Source organism: Phalaenopsis equestris, unplaced genomic scaffold, assembly GCF_001263595.1.
Source record: "Phalaenopsis equestris unplaced genomic scaffold, ASM126359v1 Scaffold000297, whole genome shotgun sequence".
Lineage (NCBI taxonomy): Eukaryota > Viridiplantae > Streptophyta > Magnoliopsida > Asparagales > Orchidaceae > Phalaenopsis > Phalaenopsis equestris.
This window is the reverse complement of record NW_018164739.1, coordinates 931094-931354: the sequence shown is the minus strand read 5'-3', so window position 1 is coordinate 931354 and position 261 is coordinate 931094.

Genomic DNA, 261 nt, shown 5'->3' with positions numbered 1-261 from the left:
AATTGCACATAATACATATAAAATCAGCTGAGAAAAATTTAATTACACCACATTTAACAAAATACTGAAACTAACAACATAACTAGACTAAATTTCAGAAATGAAAATAGTTTTACAAACTACAGTTCACAACTCAACATAACTATAAAACAAAGTCTCACGATCTAACAAATAGTCTCAACACTATAGAAAATGTAGCAAGCCTTCTTTTTTAAATTGATTCAAGTGAAGTCAATTTTTAATTAGGCATCTTCTCAAGCT